Below are 22,606 nucleotides of genomic sequence, written 5' to 3' on the forward strand. Positions count from 1 at the left end.
TGTCCTTTCAGTGATATCTGGGCACTGTCTGGTGGACCTTTTGTCTCTTTGATGATTGGGCAATTTCACAGCCCAATAGAAGTAGAAGTAAAAGAAAACTAAGAGTACTAGAAATGGTTCTTATCCATAGCAATGCAAATAATGTATGTTATCCAGTAAGGCTATAATTGTTTCTGCAAGTATGTGTATGTCTGTGTCTGTGTTCTTCAAAATTCTCCTTTGAACTAGTTTTAACATCTTACTGGTTCCCTAATTAATTAAAATATCTAATATGTTCATTTTAAATTTGTATGAGAGTATAATTTTATCCTTTTGAAAATTATACCTTAGGAGGTTTAGCTAGAATTCAATTAGAAATTGAGTAAACTTTCCAGACTCTGCAGTGATTTCTCCCTTCTCTAAGGAGCTCTGGCACTCACAGCCTACATCCCTCAGTGGCACTCAAGTAGGGCTGCAAAATTAGCAAATGAAAATATAGCACACCAGTTACATTTTTATTTCAGGTAAACAATAAATAGATTCTTTTTAAAAAATTGAAGTCTAGTTGATTTACAATGTGTTAGTTTCTGGTGTACAGAAAAGTGATTCATATTCTTTTCCATTATGGTTTATTACAGGATATGGAGTATAGTTCTCTGTTACACAGCAAGACTTTGTTGTTCATCTATTTTATATATGGTAGTTAGTATCTGAAAATCCAAGACTTCCAATTTACCCCCTTCCACCCCTTCTCCCCCTGGTAACTCTAATATTCATCTGTCAGTGGACATTTAGGTTGCTTTCATGTCTTGGCTATTGTAAATAGTGCTGCTATGAACACTGGGGTGCATGTATCTTTTTGAATCAGAGTTTTCTTTGTATATATGCCCAGGAGTGGGATTGCTGGATCATATGGCAACTCTCAAATAGATTGTTAGCATAGGTATGTCTCATGCAATATTGTATGAGACATAAATGTACTAAAAGCTTATATTTACTTATACTAAAAATGTATTTGTTGCTTATCTAAAATTAAAATTAACTGAGTGCTTTGTATTTTATTTGGCAACTCTACATTCAGGGATTCAGTCAGCCACCCCAAGGTGACATTGATCATAATTAAAGTGAAAAAAACTAACATACATAGCATACCAGATGCTTTGCTAAGCATGTTTATCTTCTCAGCCACTCTATAAGATGGGCAACTTTATACACATTTTACACTAAAGTAACCAAGGTTTATAGAAGTTAAGTTATGTGCCCAATACCTCACAGTTGGTCAGTGGCAGGTCTCTGGTTCCAGGGTGTGCGCTTTTTACCTCCATGTCGCACACCTCCCTCTCTGGAGGGAGTTAAGCAGTAGAGGGAAGACTATCCACCCAGAGGTGACTAGGGATGGACAGAAGAGATGCCTAAATTCTCCTTCAGTTTAACTATTCTGTCGTGTGAAGCCTTGCATTCTATCTTTTCTTCTGTGTATTCTTTGTCCTTGTCTTTGAAAATCACAGCTCTGTCTTTGACCTCTGTGTTCATAGAGAAGTTCTCAGATTGTTCAATACAGTTGTTGAATAAAAATACTCTGATTACTAAGGGGAAAAAAGAATGTGTATGTGTGTGTGTGTGTGTGTGCGTACATGCACATGTGTGTGTTTTGCAAAAAGAAACATAGGAAAGATAATTAGAAATTAGTGAAATTGGTTACCTACAAGGGATGGGTGGAAAGAGTAGAAGAGGTATAGGAGGGAGTTAACAGTCCTCTGAGTATAACATTTAATCTAGTCCTGATTTTGAAAATATGCTAATATTTATTTTTAGCTAAACAAGGATGGGAGTCAAGGAAAACTGAATTCAAACAGAAACAAATGCCTAGGTTTCAGTGAGTTCACACAGAAGAGAAGTAAAAATTAATTTTGAAGACAGGATTTTAACTATCCTCAGTCTAAAGACAAAAAGATATACAAACAAGTCTTAAACTTTCAGTATGTTTATTGTTGGTAGAAGTAAGGATGTGGCAAATCTGAAATTATTTTGTGCATATTGCAGAACTAAGAAAAACCATCAATATTTTTATTTAGATGGAGGATTCAGGATTCTTACTATATGAGAAGGAAGACACACATATGGACCAAAGAAAAGCAAAGTTTTGTGTTTTTTTTTTCCGATTGGGATCCGTGGTTGGTGTTGGGCTGGGATTAGTGGTTACTGTTGGCTCTGACCACTGATGGGGCAGAGACACCCCAGTAGCACAGATCTTGATCCCTAAATACCATTTTCCACACACACACAAAAAAGCCAGGACTTTTGGAGAAATTGTTGAATCCAGGGATGGGCGTCTTGTTATTCTTGAAAGTAAGAAATGCTCATAAAATGATAAGAGGATGTTGCAAGATTACAGGAAATATTTTGAAGGGAATCCTAGTGTCCAAATCTTTGATGATTTGAGCATCAAAATAAGTAAGGATAATGAAGAATTTAAACCATGAAAAAAATAAAATTTCACGAGTTCATATTTATACTAAATAAATAAGTGAAGAAGAGGGGAAGGCTCATCCTTAGAATAAAAAGCCAACAAATAGATATAGAATGTACAATAGAATGCAAAAATCAACATTTTGCAGCATCATAGTACTGATTCAGGCAAGCGTCATCAATGAAAGTCTCAATGTCTCTCCCAAAAGATAACCTACTAATTGCAAAGGGAAAAATAGTAACTTTAAAGTAGCTAAGTGAAAACACTTAGCTAGCACCACCTCAATCAGATGATCAAAGTTAACATCACCAATAATGGAACACACCCACATCGGTGTATTTTCCAGTAATAAACTGAGGAGGACACAGCATTGTTTATGGTGTAATCCTGTCCAAAGCATGTAACCTGAGTATAAACATCCAGAATCACCATACAAATCCAAATTGGGGGCATTCTACAAGACAACTTACCTGCATTCATCAAAATTATCAAAGTCATGAAAGGCAAAAAAAAATAATTCTGGAAATTTTCCGGATTAAATGAAATAAAAGACATGACAACTAAATGTAATGCATAATTCTGAATTAGATCTTGGATTGGGGGAAGATTGCCATAAAAGTCATTATTGGGTAATTGGTGACATTTGAATACAGATTATATATTAGATAATAATATTGTATTAATTTTTAAGTTCTTAAAATTGACCATTATACTGTGGTTATGAAGAGAATGTCCTTGTTTTTAGGAGGTAAATGCTGAAATATCTGGGGATAGAGGCAAAAATCGTGCAATTTCCTTTCACATAGTTCAGCAGTAAAAATCATAACAATTAGAAAGAGAGGAAGATGCCAAAATGATAATCGGTGACTCCAATGGTAAGATACTGTATAATTTCTGCAACTTTTCTGTAATTTTGAAATATTGATTAAAAATATTATTATTTTTTAAGTTTTCTGATTCTCTAACCTCTGCATTGGAGAAGTGAGGACTTGACACTAGAATTTAAGGTGTGGAATTGCCAAAGGACTTAGGCTGGGAGAGAGGGTTAGCAGGGCACTAGAGACCAGTTTCCCAGATTAGTGTCTTGGGGCCTGTGATGGATTAAGTCATCTAGGTGAGCAGTGATATCTCTGAGAAATGTATCTTCCATGAAATTGGAACCAGAAATTCAGGAGTTACTCTCAATTTGAATCTCTCTCTCACTCAACTAATAACCAAATCCTTTTGATTCTACTTTTAGTTATAACTCAGATTCATTCCTTCCTTCCCCTCAGTGTCCTCTGCCAAGGCCCTGGCTTCTTTGTCAGCATTTCTATGTCACTTCCTAACCTTCAGTAGAACACCCCCCACCACACTCCATCCTTCCCACCTCAGCCAGGTGCAAAGTGAATGAAGCCTGGCTGTTGGTAGGGCCCTAACTAACTAAGTAACCTAGCGCACCATTCGTGCTGCTCCCTCAGGACATGGACATCTCCTACTGCCCCTCCCACTTCCACTCCACGCCCCACACAGCTGTTATTCCAACAATTCTGAACTATGTTTAGTTTCCCAAATGCCTTATCGAGGTCTCTAGGGAAGCCCCTACAAAATGTTATTCCTCTTTCTTACTTGTTTTGGGAACAATTTAGAAAATGAAAAAATTAAGAAATAATAGAAGTGGCAGATAAAAGTACAAATGTGTATTAGTGAGTGAGGCTAAGCTGGAGGATGTGGTCTGTCGACCAGAGGGTAAGACTCCACCTCCCCAGAGGCCGGGAGGAAAAGGGGCCAAGAACATCTAGGTTTGTGCTTAAGGAAGTTCTCTCCAACAGGAGACAGCAGTGAGATCTCTGAGAAGAGCAGTGTATTTCTTGTATGTTTTCCTGTATGCATCTCCCCCCAACACACCCCAGGTTCCAGCATACCTGTGTACAAAGCCCTCCTTTTTCTACTTGCCCACTCTCTGTAGCAGTCTGAATGTCACCCCTTTAAGACATCTTTTATTGAGTGCTATGGGCAGAATTGTGTTTCCTCAAAATTCAAATGTTGAAGCAGTAACCCCAAATATGGTGGTATTTGGAGATGGGGCCTTTGGGAGGTATTCTGAGTTAGATGAGGTCATGAAGGTGGGGCCCTCAGGATGGGATTAGTGCCCTTATAAGAAGAGACACCAGGGATCTTGCTCCCTTGCTCGCACTCTCTGTCTCTCCCTGAGCATGCATGTGAGGTCATGTGAGAACCCAGTGAGAAGGTGGCTGTCTACAAGGGTATTTTGTTGTGCAGCCTGAACTGACTAGTACATGAGCACATTCCAAATAATCACACCCTCCTTAGTACTACCTCCTTTTATTAAACTTTATTTCTTTTACCAAAGTCAGACATTTACATAGTTTTATAAGTCAAATGATACTACAAAGCTTGTAATAGGAATACTAGTCTACAGCTCTCCCTAAATTCCTAGCTTGAGCCTAGTTCCTCAGAAAATAAAGCATTCTCAAATCTTCCAACTATTTCTTATGGGTTGGGGGTCCACTCAGTGATTCTTAGTAATGTTTATAGCACTCTTTCCTGATTTATCAACTTTTACATTAGTGATTGATTTCCTACTATGAGGATTTAGCATTCTGATACCCTGCCATCACCTTCGCTGCTTGCAACTTTGATACCACGCTTTCAGTGAATATTCAGTTTACATTATTTTGATCACAAGATTATCCTTCACTGCCAACCCAAATAGTATAATACAATTTCATTTCCTTTCTTGTATAGCTTCTTTGTTTTCTCAGATACTACTTGCTTTTCCTTTTTTCAGCTTAGTTTTTCATATCATTATCACAGATTCTTCAATATAACTACAAAACTCCTCTGAATGCTATTTTCTATATAATTAATGATCAGTTACTTTATTAACTATTTCCATTATCATATTTTAAATGCTGCTGAGTTTTATATCATTCTCCCAACATTTCTTTTTTCTCTCTCTCTCTTTGGTCCTCTGCTGCTAGATTCAGTGCTTTATATATATTATTAGATGAATCCTCTCAACTTCTCTGCAAGGGAGTTATTAGCCCCACTTCATAATGATGAGGAAATGGAGTTTCAGAGAGGTGAAGTAACTAACTTAAGGTCACACAGCTGGTATAGGCCAGAGCTGAGTTTTGCTTTTTTTTTTTTCTTTTTAATTATGGGAAAAAGAAAACCCATGAAACATGAAATCGATCCTCATAACAATTTTAGTGTACAGTACAATATTATTAACCACATCTGCAAGTACAACAAATCTCTACAACCTTTTCATCTTGCATGACTGAAACTCAGTACACACTGAATAGCAACTCTTCTCACTTCCCCCTCCCTCCAGGCCCTTGCAACCACCATTCTCCTTTCTGCTTCTACGAGTTTGCCTACTTTAGATACCTCATAAAAGTGGAATCATGCCGTATTTGTCCTTCTGTGACTGGCTTATATCACTTAGCATAATGTCCTCAAGGTTCACTTATGTTATAGCAAATGACATGGTTTCCTTCTCTTTTAAAACTGAAAAATATTCCGTTGCATGTAGTATACACCACTTTTTCCTTATCTGTTTGTGTATGGACATTTAGGTTGTTTCCACTTCTTGGCTATTGTGAAGAACATTCCTTTTTAGTAGCAAGCTCTTCTTGGTTTGGAGATGCTTTCTCTCCAAGGCTATTAGGATTTTTGTTTTGTTTTTAGTTTTCCTGTTTTCTTTTCCTGCTGAGTCCACTTTTTGCTGTTTACCTAACGTAATTTCTATTTTTCATGTTAAAAGCATTCATCAAATATCTGAGGATACTCGGGCTATGCACTCAACACTAAAATGTTGAGAGAAGCTGTGTGTGTGCACCGGGGGAGGGGCTCATCCATGTCTGTGTGGACTTAAGGGTAGGGATCTCCAGGATGACAGGATGATTCAAGGAGCACTTGGATTTCTTCTTTCCTTCCCCTCCACTCCCTCCTCCACCCTACAGAAATGCCATCTGTCATTATATGTATCTTCTCTTTGGGACCATTCATTTTCTTCAGAGAGAATCTACTCGTCTCCTGCCTGAGGACTGCACACCTGGTCAGCCTCCTGGAAGTGGAGACAGAGGGAGAGGGTGGCCAGTCCATGGTTCAGATGTTGGTGTTCACTCTCAGAAAAGCACTGGGCCCCTCTCTGCTGTGACTGCAGCCCCTCTTGGTTCTGCTCTCCAACAATAAACCTCCTAGTTGGGTGGAGAGGGGTAGCTCCTCCAGCTGGCGAGTGACCTGGGTTCTAATTTCTCCTTAAACAGGATTTCAGTCAAACCTCTTGTTCCCCTCATGCGCACCGCCACCTCCCATGGTTCAGTGTCTCTGATTCCCCATCCTCTGCAGGCACTCGGTAGTCAGATTTCTCTGTTACTCTCCTGCCTCTACTTTCCATCCTACCAAATTCAATGACATTTCTTATTCATGTGGTCTCTTCCTCAGTTCTCTGTGTCCTTTGGGGCTGATGCACATTTATTTTTGTTCCTTCACTCTCATTTCAGTGCAAGTTTCAGGAGGGAGCAGAGACAAGCATCCGTGTTCAGTTTCCTGTTTCATTCCACGCCACCTCTTCAGCCCACCACACCTGTGCTCTCATCTGCTGTTACTTGTCCACCCTCCTGTGGGCAGTGGTCCCTTTGCATCCCCATCCCCTAACATAGAGGGCATGCAATTGAATGGAACTTAACTGACAGGGTTGGTGCCACCCATCGGAAAACTAGAAAATAAATGACCACTGAAGGCCTCCCTCACCATCCTCCCATCCTCTGTTAAAGACAATCCTGATCAAAGCAGCTTTTCAAGACTGAAGCAGAAACAGCAAACTCCTGCTCACATAGTGCCTTGCTTACATTATGTACAGCATTTTCTGACTCAGAAATGATTGTTTCACTTAGAAGTAATTGCTTTTCAGAGGCTGGCAATTCTTATTAGTTACCAAGTGAGTGACTCTAATAAGAAAAGTCTCCTGACTGAGCTAGGAGAAGCAATGGAACAAAATGTATAGTGGGGGTTTTCCCACCTTGCAAACCAAATAGCTCCTGTGCTATGCATGGTTGAAAGAAAATCGACATGAATTATCTAAGATGGTTTTTTCCCCATGCATACAAAGAGAACTGGGTATGCAGAGAAGAGACCTTTGAGGTCCAGAAAGAGCTGTGCTGTGGAGATGTAATGTGGCATCATATGTCTGCTCTGTGGAAGACTTCTGAGACAGCCTGTATGAGTTTCCAAGTGCTGCTGTAACAAATCACCACAAACTGGGTGGCTTAAAACACCAGGCTTACTCTCTCACAGGTCAGGAGGCCAGAAGTCCAGGGTGTCAGGGTGTCAGCAGAGTTGGCTCCTTCTGGATGTTCTAAGATTCCATTCCATGCCACTCTTCTAACTCCTGGTGGTGGCTGGCTGTTTTTAGCATTCCTTGGCTTATAGTTTTATCACTCCAGTTTCTGCCTCTGCCCTCACATGGCCTTCTTCCCATTGTGTATGTTTCTGTATCTCCAAATCTCCCTCCTTTTAAGGGCATCCGTCATCGGCTTTAGGGCTCATCCTCATCCAGTAGGAACTCATTTGACTTGATTATATCTGCAAAGATCCTATTCCAAATAGAGTCACATTCCAGGTTGACATGAATCTTTGGGGGACATTATTCAGTTCAGTTTAGAACCTAAAATCTTTATCTTCCTGCCTCCTACTTCTAGTTACAATCTTGAGGACTACGTTTGCAGTCAAATACTTTCAGATAATTGAAATAGGAAGAGACCCAGGAAACTCCCAGAGAAGGTGCCTGTACAGTGGGGCAGGTGGACTTGCAGGTGAAGTTCACACCCCTGGGCAGAGGCTCTTAACCTGGGCTGCACATTGGAATCACTCCAGTGTTTTACTCCTGCTGCCCCAACATCAGTTGTTTTTAAAGCATTGCAGGGGGTTCCAGTTTACACCCAGGTGCAGACTTCTGCTCCAGGCAGTCTTCCTAAAACACTTGCTGGTGAGGCTGCCTTATTTGAGCTCCACTGGCCTCTGTGTAAGCAGGTCCTGCACGTGTGTGGTCTTGCTGACTGCTGAGAATTTAGCACCAGCACGTGTGGCTTTTATTTCTGCACCTTCATTTGCTTTGAGGGAGAACAGCTTCATTGGTACCGAAAACTTGAAAGTTAATAAGGAAAAAGAACATTTGTAGGGAGATGTGGATCAGAGGGAGGTTAACATTTAATTGTATTTTTCAGAAATAATTTTTTTACTTATCAAAATAAGTAACTTGTGCTCACAGAAATGGAAAAATCCCCCAAAAAGCACAGTGAAGAAAATCATTGTCATTCTAGCCTTCAGAGAAAACAATGATGTAGTGTTCTTCTAGTGATTTTTTCTGTGCATTTATAGATATGAAATATATATTTTACAAACATGGGATTATGTGGTTTTGGAGATTAAATTCTTCATTTAGCAAAAACCATTACACATATATCAATAAATACATTCAATAAATATTTCCCATTAAGTAGTCTTCAGATTTTTGAATGGCTACTAAGAGGATTCTGTACCCAAGTCCCAATTCCAATGTGTAGATGTAGGGGGAGCATGGGAGGTTCCCCCTCTACCAACAAACAATCTTTGACAGCAGATGGATGTCCTATAGTCAACTCAGTTCTGACGCCATCTACCTGGAGATGGCATCAGATTCCCTACAAGGGCTCAGCCCACCCTCCACTGGTCAGTCACAAGTCCAGATTGTCACCTGTACTTCTGACCAACTTGTTATAAATCAGAGGTTCCCATGACCCCCTCCTTGGGTTCAATTAATTTGCTAGAGCAGCTCACAGAATTCAGGAAACCCATTTACTTACTAGATTACAGATTGATTACAAAAGATATTAAAGGATACAAATCAACAGCCAAATGAAGAGGTACACACGGTGAGGTCCCAAGCAAAGGAGCTTCTGTTCCCGCGAAATTTGAAGCCTGGCATAATGGCACATGTTAATGTTCTGGTTCTCCAACCAGGAAGCTTTCCGAACACTGCCCTTTTGGATTTTTACGGAGGCTTTATTACAAGGTATGATTGATTAAGTCATTGGCTATTGGTGATTGATCAACCTCCAGCCCTTTTCCCCATCCCAGGAATCAGGGGGAGGGACTGAAAATTCCAACCCTCTATTCATGGTTGGTTGCCCAGCAACCAGCCCCCATCCTTAGGTGCTTTCCAAAAGTTGACTCGTGAACATAAACTCAGTTGTGGTGGAAAGGGGCTTGTTATAAATAACAAGACACCCATTTTACCTTTGTGGCTCTGAAGCAATTACAAAGGATGTTCCCATTGCTCTTATCACCCAGGAAATTCCAAGAATTTGTGGATCTGTGAGCCAGGAATTGTAGACAAAGACCAAATATTTGAGAAATGTGTTTTAATCATCTATCTGAATGACCAAATATGTATTTCTTATAAATCACAAAATCACAGCTACATTTTATTCCTTCATAGAGATTATATTGTGGTTATTTAACCACTGAAAGAGAATTTCCTATTGTCTGACTACTGGGGGTAAAAGCCAAAGCTAAGGTGCAGAGGCCCTACCTACCTCCTTATCCTACAGGCAGGGTTCCCAGACCCATCACCACAGCTTCTGCTAATCCCTTGCCTACTAACCCCCATGCCTCCCTGCAAGTCTCTGTAAGTCCAAGATGCAGAAATGAAAAGAGGCTTTGGATAGAGAGTTCCTGACCCAGAGGAGAGTGCTCCCCTGTCCCCACACCCCAGTGGATGGACTGTAGAGTTGGGATGGATTGCAGAGATGCCTGAGGTGAGACAGGCATCTGACCTCCTGAACATCTGCTTAATGTACAATTGCTGGTCTGTGTTCTGCACTGACTGAGCAGGAAAAGAGGAATGGTTAGCAATGGCACTGTAAAGAGAAGGAGCAGCCTGCTCTTGCCCCACCCCTGTCATCTGGTGTTGATAAGGAGGCATGAGTGGCCTGTGGACTAGTGGGTACTGTAGAAGGAGGCCAAGCTGTGCTGTTTTGCTGGCACCCTGCCCAGGGGATGACCACCAGCAAGAACTGGGGGCTGGAATTGAGGTGGGAGGACAAGGTCCAATAGAAGCACATTTCCACATGGGGTACCTGTTGAGTGGAGGCATCCCACAGACTCTGGAGGAGCTTACCACATGATCTACAAGACAGTGAGCATCTGGGGGCCCAACACCCAGAGGACATACAAACCAAGACAGGATCCACCAGGTACTAAGACTTTGCCCTCTTCTATCTCTTCCACCCCTCCCTACCCACCGCACCGGAGGACCTGGAAACAGCAGAGTGAGAGGGAGGAGGAAGCAGGAAAGAGCAGCTCAGGGCCTCTCCCCATGTAGGTCCCCAAGCCTGGGAGGACAGAGGGAGCTGAATTACACAGCTTGGTCATGTGAACCAATAGTAGCTTTTTTTTTTTCTTTTTAAAATTGATTTATAGTCAGTTTACAATGTTGTGTCAATTGCTGGTGAACAGCACAATTTTTCAGTCATACATGAATATACACATTTTCATTTTCATATTCTTTTTCACTGTGAGCTGCTACAAGATCTTGACTATATTTCCCTGCGCTATACAGTATAAACTTGTTTGTCTATTCTATATATACCTGTCAGTATCTACAAATCTCGAACTCTCAGTCTGTCCCTTCCCATCCTCATCCCCCCTGGCAACCACAAGTTTCTATTCTATGTCTGTGAGTCTGTTTCTGTTTTGTATCTAAGTTCATTTGTCTTCTTTTTGTTTGTTTGTTTGTTTTTAGATTCCACATATGAGCGATCTCATATGGTATTTTTCTTTCACTTTCTAGCTTACTTCACTTGGAATGACATTCTCCAGGGGCATCCATGTTGCTGCAAATGGCATTATGTTGTCGTTTTGTATGGCTGAATAGTAGCTTTTAATACATGCATGTCCCTTGACCCAGCAGATCATCTCTACGAATTTACCTAAGAGAATAATGAGAGGTGTGTAGGAAGATTTATCTAGTCAGAGAACTGCCGTATGTAAAAAATATTTCCCTACATCCTTTAACATAAGTCTTCATGTTAAAAAGTCATCTGCTCTTTTGATAGCAGTTAACAGAATTCTGATGGTTTAATTTTTATGTACAGTTGCAATATACCACAGTGCTAATAACGAATAGAACCGCTCAGAGTAAAGAACAAAAGTTGTAGAAAGCTGCCCACTACACAGTGTCGAGGATGGTGCTGCAACCCTAAAGAGGAAGAAGGTGCAGTACCTGCCTTCGAGGAGTTACGAACCTAGTGGAGAAGGGACAGGAACAAGACAAAGTTCTGCAAGGACCATGAAATATGCACCTGCCGGGACTCAAAGGAAGAGTGACTGACTGTGAGCTAGGATGCAAGTATTTGTGGAATTGTTTTTCCACTAAAGAAGAAATTATGTACTTTTTAACCTTCCCTCCGACTACTCAGAAGACTGCCTTCAAGGTTTTATCACCAGCCTCTGCCCCTAAAGTGACTGCTTTCCACACGACTAAGAGCACGATACATCTGCAAGTCAAGTGGTGAAACATCTGATGGGGATGAATAGAAACACTCGGCAAACAGAAATGATCTCTATCCACATGTTCTTCACAATACACCATAAAAATGCAGAAAGGCCCTCAGCATGTGAAGATCATTGGTGTGTGTGCCTTGTACATGCAGCACTGTGTACACCCAGCATGACACTCTGAACCTCCACACAGGGGTACAAAGAAAGTCCGGACCCCCAGAGGTCTAACTTTCTAGAAGTTACAAATCAAGCACATGAACTTCCTGTAAAGTATGTTCTGGCCTCCTGTTTTGAAAAATGCACCTTCGTAACGACTTGAAAGGACCAGGTTCAAACTGAGGATCTCAGTGCTCTGTCTGAACATGGTGGGACAGTGAGGTCAGCCTGTGGCACACCCCGTTCTTGTTGTCCCATTCTTGGCTCCACCTTCCGCACAAGTGGACACCCAGCCTATCTGTCCATACCCTGCAAACAGCCACGCTCAGCCACCCTACAGGCCCCAGGAGACAAATGCCAGTGCAGCAATCAGCTGTGGGACAATGGCCTGGGGACGAGGCCCACTCAGGGCCAACTGAGGCCTCAGGGACACTGTCTTAGTCCGCTTGGGCTGCTCTAACGGAATACCATGGCCTGGATGACTTGATCAACAGACCTTTATTACTCACACTTACAGAGGCTGGAAGTCCAAGATCAAGGTGCCAGGGCCCTCCTCCTAGTTTACAGCTGGCCACCTTCTTGCTGTGTCTTCACACAGTCAAGACAGGTCATCTCCTTCATGTCTCTTATAAAAGCACTCATTAATCCTATCACAGAGTCTCTCTTATGACCAATTAATTACCTCCCAAAGGCCTTACCTCCTAATACATTGGGGATTATCGTTTCAACATATGAATTTGGTCCATGGGGAGGAGCACAGTGGGGCTCAGGCCAGAGCCCAGGATGGGACCCTCTTTCCTGGTCTAGGGGGCAGGGCAGGGTACAACCTAGCCCCCCCATATCTCCAGGCCCTCACTGGCTGATCTTCAGAGCAAATCAAGAGGCCAGAGGTGAGGTTGCTTGACAAAGATGTGGAGCAATTTTTCAGAAGGTCACACTGTAAGTAAGAAGGACTGAGGTCAGGATCGCTAATTTCTATTCTACTCTTTGTTCTTAAGTATTTTTTTTATCACTGCTAATGTCTTAAAACATAACTGGTGGGTTTTTATTGTTGTTTTTTAAATCCCCCACAGAGACAAGGTTGTTTATTCCAAAGCAATGGTTTAGTTCTAACTTTATTTTTTTAAAGCATCTGGCTGAGAGCCTGTTAGTAGCTGTATGGATCAAGCCCCTTTTTCCCCCTGGCTGAATATCCTGGGCTCAAACTAGCGTCATGCAGAGTCAGAGATGTTGCAGGTTAGAGGTCAATTTATCCAACCTTCTGTCCTACTCAGAACCTTTGTGCGAAGTTTTGATGCTACAGGCAACTCACTCAGGCCTGATTTTAACCCAGCTCCCCAGTTCCCAGCCCAGGCCGCCCTTAAGCATTCCCTGGGGAACTCAGAAATGCTGGTGCTCAGGTCCAGCCCCTGACCAATTAGAGTCCTGGGGCGGGTTCAGGTTTGTAGTATTTTATCAGGCTCCCAGGTGGTTCTCACATGCCCACCCAGCTACCAGGGTTGGGACAGCAGATACTCTCTGGTTTTGCCAAGGAGGCCAGTGGCCTGGCCAGGTGAATGTCCCACAGGGCAGCTCCTGTGTGATGGGGGTGCTGCCCTCTCTGCTCTCAGCAAAGGGCTTTGCAGGAATCTGGGATGGTGTGATCAGGCTGGTGCCACTGAGTCTTCACCGGCTCCTCCTCCTCCCAGCACTCATTGCTCTTGGATAAATAAAAAATTTTAACACAAAACCATTCTTAATGGCAGCAAACAAATTGCTAAACAGGGTAGGGAGGAAAAACACCTCTGTGACCTAAATAAACCTAGCTCCCACAGAGGGAGCACAGCTGACATCATTAGTTGAGACAGAGGGGGTTTTTTGTTTGTTTTATTTTTGTTTTTGTTTCTGCTTTTGTTTTTGTTTTTGTTTTTTTAAGGTTGCAGAGACACGCATTAAAGCAACAGGACAGAGTGGAAATCAAACTACTTAACTGACCATTTTTGGAAAAGAAGTTCTTGAAGGGAGCACAGAAATTGAAGAATAAATGAATAGCAAATCCAGCTAATCTCAAAGATTGAAGCCATTTTCTTTGGTGAAAAGTTTTCCTGAAAGTGAAGGGTGAACTGCTAAATTAGAACCTCCTAGGAGGTGAGAATTTTTCAGTGGCTGGAAGACCAGCCGGAAGAGAACCTGTGTGTCTCAGCCACGACTCGGTACCCGCCAGCCACACACACCTGCTGGGGACAGGCGACCTGCAGCCACAGGCACCTGCCCCTCCAGCTGTACTTCTAGAACAACCACTGGCTATGCCCGCATTCTGCACACGGCCCCTGGAGCGCCTACTATGTAGCAGGTACGTATGAGGTGCTGAGGGAGATACAGAGAGATGACACTGAGTCCCCCTAACACCAAGTTCCTCAGCTGAGTTTATGATTCCAATACCTGTTCCCTTCAAGATTGAGGAGAATCAAAGGAAAGGGGGGTTGAAAATGAGCAGGACCCTGTGGGGCCCTCAGGGGTACAAAAGCCTTTCCATGTCCTCTGTTTCTTGTTTGTAGGAAAAAAGCTTCAGCCTCCTAGACCTTTCCTGAGTTTCAAAGGGCCAACTGGAACAGTTACTAATCAGGGGAGTGAAGGAACCCAGAAATAAAGGAGGAACAGTTAAGAAACAATAGTGCAGCGATTGGGCGGGTCCTGTTCCTCCTCAAGGAAGATACGTAACAATATATCTTTGAGATCTTCTGCAGGAACTAAGGCCCTGACCCAGGTGAAAGATGGTACTCAGGCTGAGCACAAGCACGTGGACCCCATATTGGAACCAGGAGGCTGATTGAGATTCCGGAACACAACCCTGTTACCTCCCCACCAGCCAATCAGAGGAAGGTCACACCCCGTGCAGCCCTGCCCCCTAAATTTTGCCTGTAAAAACTCTTCCTCGAAAACCATCTGAGAGTTTAGGCTTTTTGGGTACGTGCTGCTCGTTTTCCTTGCTCAGCCCTTGCAGCAAACTTTTCTCTGCTTCAAACTCCGACGTCTTGGTTAGCTTGGCCTCACTGTGCGTCCGGCACACGAACTTGGATTCGAAACAGAAAGGTAAGGAATAATCCCGCGCTCGTGTTCACAGTCTGGTGATCTGTAACATGGACAAGAGGGCACAGGGAAATGCACGGGGTGGGGGTCCTGACTGGGCTCTCAAACACCCTCATCATGTGATCTGAGTCACCTGGTGTCTCCAGTCTCAGTTTCCCCATTTGTACTTTGAGGTCCAGGGGTGGAGGGGAGACGAGGTGGCAAATTCAGTTTCCCTACACAGTCAACCAAAAAAACAACCACAGTGCCACCACCAGAAAGGCTCCACGCTCTGCGGGGGTTCCTGGGAGAGGAGAGGAGGGGACAACCCCCCACACAGTGAGCTCACCCAGTCCTGCTCCTGATGGCAACGCCAGCTCGGGTAAGGCAGGAATTTGGCTCCACTGTGACTGATTCTCCTCCTCTGGTCAGCCCCGTTCTCAACGGTGGAATCAAGTCCTATTCCTGGAGGAGAGGACAGTCAGGAAGGTCCTGGGTGGGACATGAAGGTCTTGGGAGGAGAGGCCCTGGATTATTTGGGACTTGAAGTTCATTCTATAGTCAGTTGTGTGTAAACTTTCTTGATTTCTGTGCTTTATGTGACAATACAGACTGAAAAGGGTTCTATTCACCCTGCTTTTACATCACGGAACCAGACCTTGGCTCTGCTCACCTGCACGCAGTAAAGCTAATCTACCAACACCGTGCTGTGTTGAAGGAAAGTGCAGCGTTTATTTCAGGGTGTCCAGCAAGGAGCCCCGGGCAGCGAGTGCTCATAACACCTGAATTCCCCGGTGGGTTTTGGGAGGAATTTTTAAAGGCCAGGTGAGGGAGGGGTATCCCACCACATGTGATCAGCTCTTGCACAGTTCTCTGGTCATTGTTGAGGCAACAGGGCGGTGTCACCAGGCTTAACATTATCCTCAGGCTCCAGTAGGTCTGGGGGCTATGTACTCATGGTCATCACGTAGTTAACATCTTCCATGGTGAGAGTTTTATCATCGGTAAAACAACTCAGGATACTGTTATTCAGATACTTCAGAGCAGCTGAAGCAGAGGAGGTGGGGAGGGGTCTGCCCCAGGAAGCTTGCATGGGGTCTTGCTCGGTTACACTTGGACAACTGGAGTTTTCAGACCCCACTTGCATGAGTGGCAGAATTGCACTCTGTATATAGTTCCTGCTGCCACCCAGGAATGTGTCCACTGTGGTGTCCAGAGCAAAAGTGATCTAGGTGACAAGCCATGGCTCCCAGGAATATCAGCTCTAGGCCACTCTCCACAAGACCTGGCCCCACCTCGTCTCTTCCCCTCTTGCCTTTCTCTTCTACCACACCAATCAGCTATGATTTTATACCTTTTATTTCCCCACCCCACCCTGCTGGGAGGTCAGGGGCTGGATCACCCATCCTGGAAATACTTCCCTGGGTCTAGAAAACGTGGTGTGCTCAGTAGGGGAAGCTCAGGCCCTCAGGAAAAATGGTCACAGTAATCGTGTGTTACCATCGTATTCCACGTATTTATTTGTTGGTTCACATGCTGCATCATTCATTGAAAAACATTCAGACTCATCATCCTCTCCAGAATGAGGTGCACTTTAATTACAAAAATCAGGGAAAGCAATGACATTTTAACTATCATAGTTTTTTCTAAAGGAGTCTTACCTCATTTGATCCAATGCTTTAAAACAACATTTGAAATATTTTCCCCCAGTGAAGTCAGAGTTGGAAAGTCGTTGCATACAGTTTTGAATGCCCAGAGAGCTGTCTGATGTCAGAATCAAACACCAGCTTTCTGTGTTACCTTCTACTCTGGCTGTTTTGCTTTGTTTTCTCTTGTTAATGGTTACAACTGAATAAAACACTCCCCTCAGCTTTGTCCCAGACAGAACTAGAAAAGCTCACCAAGTTCATCTCGAAACAGATTAGATTCAATTCCTCTGACCAGAGGTAGCCACAATATAATTTTCAAATAAAAGATTTAGAGAATTAAGCTTGAAGATTATAGGGGAGCAATATTGCCACCCCTAAATGTGTCACTTTGGCACATGGATGACTTTGAGCTGAAAACAATCAAGGTGGAAAAGACTCAGGAAGAACCTTCAACCTTCCTCCTAACTGCCTAAAAGAATTTATACAGAGGGTTGTTCCTGGAATAGAGCAGAGGTAGCTGGGAAAAAAAAAAATTGGACTAGAAGTGGTGGTGGGACTCTGCAGGGCCCAGAGATCAGACAGAGATCAGACAATGCCTAGAGATCTGGAGTCTCCAGCCTGTCCAGACTCAAAGGGAGGGGACATGACCCCCCTGCGCTTTGGGAAGACTGTCACAATCACATCATAAGGAGAGCATGTGGTATGGGCGACACTGTTGGGGGGGACATCTTTGGAAACTGTAACCTACTACAGCCCCTCTTTCTAGGACCATCCAAAGTCTATTCTTGTTTCTCCACCATTTTTCGTGTGTGTGTGTGTGTGTGTGTGTGTTGGGACCAGCAAGGGGAGGGGGGATACAAAAGCGAATCCCTCTTTTTTTTAAATCATCAAACATTTTCGCAATTCCAATAGTCCTCCCCTTTCTTCCCTGTCACTGGCTCACAGAAACCAGCAAAGAAATGCTCCTGTCATTTCCTTTGTAACAGCTGTGGCCCCTAAATGGCCTGGCTGTGAGGGGAGAGGGGAAGGAAAGGGGTGAGCTGTGAGGGGGGAAGGTTACTCTCCCTAAAGATTCTCCCACCACATGGAAAAATAACAAGTATTCACAGACTTGTTGTGACAGTTAAAGTGAGAACATATGCAAAACCCTGTCAATCAAACTTGCACTTGAACTTGTCTGCCTGTGTTCTGCAGGGACAACCCTGTGCAAAACAGGGCTCGGCAGCAGAGTTGCTGTCTGTCGCTGGGCAGGGTTGACTTGAGGAGAGTGAATTAAGATAAAGCTGGACTTGATGGTAGAGACACGTAAGTAGTCCTTTAAGAGCATCTGAAGAGGGAAAAGCAATTTCCTAAGGCCCTTTATGGCTCTAAACTGCCTCTCCAGCTCTGAGAGTCCATTCCACTCACTGGCCTCCCGGCACCCCAGAGTCCCTCCAACAGCTCCTCACTTCAGATTAGACCTTTCGCAGGAGCGGAGGAGAAGCCTGCTCCGGGGGCATTTGGCCTGGCTTGATGCAGAGTGAGTGGTGCTTTTTTCAAATTCAGTGTCTGGATCCCCAAAGAGTGGAGTCTTCATAGCACTCCAGCCTGTGAGGTCACTGCTAAATGCCACCGCTGAGCACCAGGAGTGTAGAAACATCAGAGCCCCTGCTGGCAAGGAACCGTCTCCCTCCTCAGGTGGCCAACCTGCAGGGAGGCTGCGGTCCTGGGTTGTATTTGCACAGGTCTCCCACCTTGAAAGCTTTTGTGGCTAATCTGTTGCCTGCAGTGCCACAAATTCTGTTAATACCTCCTCTGCCCTTTCTTCAGAATGTGGGAGTAAAGTCAAACTCTCATAGTGAAAACAATTTTTCAAAAAATGTGTAGAGAAATGGCTGAGTCATTTATGGCAAAAGGGAAAGTTTGATTAAACCCTTTCACGGGTGAGCTTTACCCTCTCTGAGTCTGGGTTCGGACTGGGCTGTGTGTTACTATCCATGTTGGAAGCGGAAAATGTGACCCCTTTGCTCCTCTGAGGTCAGACTATAAAGCTCTTTTGTGTGGGGTGATCACAGCATTCTTTCAAATACCAAATTGTTTGGTGATATACGTGAAGGTGTCAACAGGCGAGAACAACACAAAACCAGTCAACAATCCTTGCAAAACAAAACTTACCACAGCACAGCACAGCAGTTGTCTGATTCCCCTCACTGCTTTCAGCTCAGCCTGGCTGTTTGAGCGGAGTGGTTGCTGCCCGAGCCACTGCTCAAGTGCTCTGGGGCCAGGTTCTCCTACGGCCCAGTATTTGGGAGTCCTCTCCTTCAGGGGTACTTGACTGAGCTTCACTCCTCACCTCTTACCTGCAATGATGGTACCTGCTCCCCATCACACTGCCCAACCAGCCAAGCTCCCCTTCAGTCTGAAAACAGCCCTGCTGTACGAAGACTCAGTGGGCATTGAATGAGTTGTACACACTGATTAAAAATCAGTAGCACGTTGGTGAAGGGATTCCTGCACATAGTGGAGAACCAACAGATAATATGTCCATAGGAAGCCTTGTTTTCAGTCTTGTGTCTACCTACTCAGCAAAGTCCTGCCAGCCTGGGTGCCCATCTTGAGACAGGAGGGAAGGGGGCAGGGTGCAACCACTGAAGGAATGACACAGCAGTTGAGGACAGGACAAACTGGTTAGAACCAAGATGGCAGAAGATTCAACTTCCACTAGACCTTGAGCCCCATGGCACAGCCATAGACAACATGACAGTTCCTAGGCTGAAGTGGGTTAGGGGGCCCAATTCTTGAAACTCCACCAAAATAATTGGAATAATCCTCCTACTCATTAGCATATGAAATTACCAAACCCGTGGAAATTAACAACCCTGCATCTCATGGCTGCTCTCTGTTGCCTTCTGAGATGGCCCACACTCTGTCTATGGAGTGTGTATCTACTTTTACTTTAAACTAAACACCCCTACACCTCTCGGTCTCTCTCCCTCTCACCTTTTGAGAGGGCCCGCATTCTGCCCATGGAATGTATTTCTTCTAAGCCTCTCTCCCTTCTGAGTGAGACAGATCTCACTCTGTCAATGGAATGTGTGTCTCTCTATATAAACTTGCTTTCACTTTCCTATGCCTCACTCTTAAATTCTTTCCTGCCAGAGGCAAGAACCTATTCTCTGGCAGCAATCTGTGTTCTCTCCCCTGATGCCCCGTACTTACCAAATATCCTTACCATTATGGGTCCAAAGTGCCTTTTTCTTGCCTCTCTTCTCTACAGATGGTCAACTCCTTGAGGAAAGGAACGGTGCTCTGCCTGCCAGTGTATTCTCAGTCTCTAGCAGAGAGCTGAGATGGAGCAGGTGATCGAGTTGAATCTTATTATGGTCCTACTTTGGCATATGGCCTCTTCCTTTTGGGAACTGGCAGACATACTTGGGGAGACCTGGTCCCTAATTCTATAGTTTCTATGCTCCCACCTAGTCTAGTCCATAGCAGATGCACAAAAAAATTTGCTGGATGTGTGCTTAAGCCAAGGAATAAATGAACACCTTCATATTAATCAGGCAGCCATCCTTTCACAGTCTTTGGGGGGTTCAATTGGAGGAGGAGGGCAGGGACCTCTTAAGACAGAAAAAGTGATATGGAAGGCTATTGGTTGTGTGGTAAGAATGGCAAGGGTCATGGCCAAAAAGAAGCCTTGGCTCAGAAAGCACCTGGGAGTGCTCATCTCTGGAAATGTCAAGATTTACACTTCACTGCTAAGGCTGAAGAATTACTTAAAGATCCGGGTTGTCTAACTGGCTCCCTCCCATGTGCTGGAGCCCCCAGCAGACAGGCGTGGGCACCAGGGCTCCCACTCTGCGGAGTTCTTTGTGCTTTTTGCCCACAATCCCCACCCCGAGGCTGGGCAGAATCCCCCATTCTATGTGGACCCCAAAGAGCGCTGCTCTCTAACCATAGAAGGAAGCCCTTCTGCACAGCCTCCATAGGAAATGCTCGCCCCATTGTAGGTTTTGGTGTGCTATTTCGTGAACATAGTTCCCAAATAAAGGAACAGCTGACACTATTGGCCCTGGGAGTTCAATCAGAAAGCTTTCTCCTGTTGAGGAATGCACACTTGTTTTTCAACTATGTAGACACTTTTTAACTTGAAATGGACCTCTGTGCACTGTTACATATAAAGTAACTGCCTTGTAATCAGGTTTTATTAAAAACCCATGGAGGTGACAGGTATTAAATTTGAGAGTCAAAACCAGAGCAATCAAGAGCCCTGATTCCACTCTCTTTGGAGGCCCCAAGGGAGATAGCTCAGAAGGGCCAGCCACCATCTCCCTGCTCCTTCTAGGGCAGAGCCTGGCCTCAAATTGCCTTTCAAGGCCTGCAGCTCAGTGTGCCTCCAGTTCAATCAGATTCCAGTTGCTAAAAGGGGAGTCTGAAAGATACAACTTTAAAATGACCTAAGGATTTTCACATAGAGGGTTTTTCTGGACACCAGATGAGCTTGTCTGCAACCTTAACAGAGTGACTTTTTAAAATAAAAATGAACTTGTCTCTTTGAAGTGTTAAATGAAGTATGCCTGGTGTGGCATTTCTGTTCCCCTCACTGGTGTACGTGACTCTCAGCGTCACTTGCCACTGTAAGCATCATGGTCCTGCTGGCTTCCTGTTACTCTGCTCCGGGTGGCCCTGCCCTCCCCCAATAAAGAGAAGCCCTTTTTTCCTTCATATGCACACGCTGTCCCCAGGAGTTGGAATCCTTGTTGGCTGAGCTGAGGTTAGGGCCTCATCCCTTCCAATCACCTCTTCCTCACTTCTCAGCAGTGCAGCCCTTGGTGGAAAGGGCCCAAGGGACAGACTGCATCCTAAAGTCTGGAAAACATTTACCTTTGCATATCTACATGCTTTCAGTTGACAGAAAATCTCAAGGTCACTTTGCTCTGGATGGCCCATTCCAGCCACCTGAGCATCACTACTTTCTGTAATTCTGGAAGGTGCTGCCTGTCTGGCCAGAGAAGCAGCCTCTGCTGGGCTTCACAGTGCTGTGAAAGAGGATGGGGACACTGCTGCCCCACTGGCATCATGAGACCAGCAACAGTCCTCAGGCTTCAGACCTTCAGCATTTGCATTCGGTCCTAGGTTATGAGACCCCCCAAGGGGAACTCCCTACTCCTTGGCTTTACAACACAATTAGCCCATCACTGTGGCAGCTTCCAGGGACACGTGTGTAACCCAGATACAATTTGGCCACTTCTGGGACCAGTCTCAGTATAGTGTCACATTAAAAAAACAATATGCTAGATATATTTATGTAAAATACATTTATGTAAAAAAAGAAATACACATACTCGTACTTAAAACCCAGTTGAATCCGTCCTGAAGCCCAGCTCTTGACCATGCTTTTATACTTTCCTCTCACGCTCCCTTCTCTCTCCACTCCCTCCCCTAGTGTAGGCTTCTCTACCATTATGCTCCCATGTCTGCACACCCACCAGGCCTCACTACTCACACACCCGGCCCCCAACACGTGATCTTCCCCACCACGTGATGTCTTTCCCTGATGCTTTTTCTAGGAAGAATTTGCCACTTTGGAATTACAATGAATAAAAAGCTCCACTTTGCTCCATGCTGATGGGTAAGGCTGCCCAATCATGTCCTGCCTACAGAGGCAGGTTGCCCTCCCTTCCAGGGCAGGCTGCCTTCTGAGCTCATGACATTTCCCCTAAATTCCAGTCTTAGCAGCCATGTAGCCTTCTTTTAGCCAATATTTTATAGT

The 22,606-nt window shown here is 44.2% G+C and overlaps 1 long non-coding RNA gene across 1 annotated transcript in view; it reads left to right on the plus strand.

Annotated features, from left to right (window-relative positions):
* The window catches only part of LOC135321490 (uncharacterized), a 122,762-nt gene that overhangs the window by 30,307 nt on the left and 69,849 nt on the right, over positions 1 to 22,606 (plus strand). Inside the window, exons 2-4 of the long non-coding RNA XR_010381271.1 lie at positions 11,292 to 11,448; positions 14,073 to 14,489; positions 14,695 to 15,229. This is a non-coding gene — a long non-coding RNA (uncharacterized LOC135321490). The remainder of the gene's footprint in view (positions 1 to 11,291; positions 11,449 to 14,072; positions 14,490 to 14,694; positions 15,230 to 22,606) is intronic.

The sequence above is a fragment of the Camelus dromedarius genome, chromosome 6, assembly GCF_036321535.1.
Source record: "Camelus dromedarius isolate mCamDro1 chromosome 6, mCamDro1.pat, whole genome shotgun sequence".
Lineage (NCBI taxonomy): Eukaryota > Metazoa > Chordata > Mammalia > Artiodactyla > Camelidae > Camelus > Camelus dromedarius.